Source organism: Otolemur garnettii, unplaced genomic scaffold, assembly GCF_000181295.1.
Source record: "Otolemur garnettii isolate 467f Iridium unplaced genomic scaffold, OtoGar3 scaffold00013, whole genome shotgun sequence".
In the NCBI taxonomy this organism is placed as follows: domain Eukaryota; kingdom Metazoa; phylum Chordata; class Mammalia; order Primates; family Galagidae; genus Otolemur; species Otolemur garnettii.
The window spans coordinates 8351145-8353452 of NW_003852408.1; positions in this window are offsets into that span (position 1 = coordinate 8351145).

Consider the following 2308-nt stretch of genomic DNA (forward strand, 5'->3'; position numbering starts at 1 on the left):
GCCCACCATAATAATAGCTAACAGGTGTTGAGTGGCAGCTACTTGCTGAGCACTGCTCTCAGGGCTTCTAAAATGTATTTGCTCATTTAAATCTCATGGAGACTCAAAGAGAAATATTATTATCTATGTTTTACTGATGTGAACTCTAGCCAACATCAAGTCCATGTCCCAAAAGACATATAACACAGTGTAAGTAAAGTGGCAAAGCTGGGATACAAATCAATGGCTCTAGAACATTATATTCTTATATTACAAAGAAACTGGGCCATATGACAGTACAACCAATAGAAAAACATTGTTTGTTGCTATAGACTAATGATTATGGAAATGGAGGTTCAACTAGCATACAGATTATATAGTATGCAAGTCCAATGCAAGACTCATATTATCTGCTTACATAGAAGTCAGAGCCCATCCCAATCTTACTTTATTAACACATTTCTTGATGACCTATTTTTAGCTTCAGCATTCACAAAGATATTGTCTCAGGCAACATTCTCCTTTCATAAACTCTTGTTTTGATTAGCAAACAGCAAAAAACAAAACAAGAAAATATGATACTTCCAATGGCATTTTGGCAAAAGTAGGGGATGAAAGCACAACACCCATAAGCTTAGTCACCAGGATTAGGACAAATTCAGACTTACAGTCAACAAATAAACAAGCATATTTCAGCTTGCTTATGAAGCGTGCTATAAAAAAGTATTGAAATCCCACCTTTTAAATGTAGTTATTTATAGCAACAACAGTTTATTTAAAATGAGAAGATCACAAACATCAGTAGAAACTCACATATTCCCCTAGAAAATTGGAAACCCAAATATAATTGGGTAAGTAGGTAAACCAGTACAATTCTTAATAAATGAACAGCAAAACTGGTGAGTCAAACTAGAGATTTTGACTATATAACTAACTCCCCCCCAAAATACAAAACGAAAACCCTTCCAAATCAACGGCAAGCTGAATCAGACAGTAATTTTGCCTTGAAAAACTGATAATGCTCTTGGTAATGGTAGAAATGATTTATCAGGTTAAAGACAGAAGTTTCTGTCATTCCATTTAACACCATTTACCAAAATAACCGCGTGAGTTGCAGGTGATGCCTGTGGCTCAAAAGGGTAGGGCACTGGCCCCATATGCTGGAGGTGGTGGGTTCAAACCTCAGCCTTGGCTAAAAACGGCAAAAAAAAAAAAAAAAGGTTGCCATTTTATTTTAATGGTAATGAAAAACATGTTTTAACGTTAATAAGTCCTGACTTCACGAGAAAACATCAGTCAATCAAGGGGTCTTAAAGCTCATGCAGTTTAAGGAAACTTTGTAGACGAACATCTCCACCACAGTCCTGAGAGCTGGGGTATGCATATCCTGTTAAGTACAAGGACATTAATTCCGACACTGCAGGTGACTCCTGCACAAACTTCTTCAAGTTGCTGGCTTCTACTCAAGTACCCATCCCTAGTCCACATACCCTAGAAAAACACAGGAACCAGTTACAGGATGTAGTTATCCATCTCACATCCCACGCTCCTCCTCCGACTACCATCCGACCGCCCCAACACAGCCAGCCAAGCCCACTATAACCACTCTTCTCTCCGAATTTCCCCCGCCCACTCCGTCCATGTAACCAGGACCCCCGACGCCCGCTTCGTGCTCCACCAATCAGCAACCACCTCCTCCCAGAACGGTCTCCGAACCTACTCTTTCAAAAAGACACCTTACTCCTCCTGCCCTCAGTCCCGCCCCTTATTTAGCCCCGCCCCTTCCCACCTCCCCGCCCCGCTGGCCCCTCCCACTTCCCCCAACTCCCGGTTCCCCTCCTCCCTTCCGACGGCGTCCTCCTGCTCCTGGGCTTCGCTCCGCCCCACCCGGGGCTGCGCGCTCACCCATTCTCGCGAGATCTGAGAGTCCCCGCCGCAGCCGCCCGCCTCCCCCTCCCTTCCTCCCACCCCCCTCCCCCTATCTCTCCACTCTCCGGCTCTCCTCCCTCCCTCCTCCCCCCTCCACCCTCTGGGCCGGATCTCGTCTCGCTGAGGCGGAGGAGGAGAAGGAGGAGGAGGAGGACGTTCGGCCTGCGCAGTGAGATGTTTGTCCGTCGCCGCCGCCATCGCGGAGGAGCGCGATAAAGGGAGCCGAGCCGGGCGTGAGGGGGACCCCGCGGAGCTGCTGCGCCAGCGCAGCCCCTCAGCCGAGTCCGAGCCGCCAGAGCCCGAGCGGAAGATAATTTAAACTTGGTCTGAATGCCCACCATAATAATAGCTAACAGGTGTTGAGTGGCAGCTACTTGCTGAGCACTGCTCTCAGGGCTTC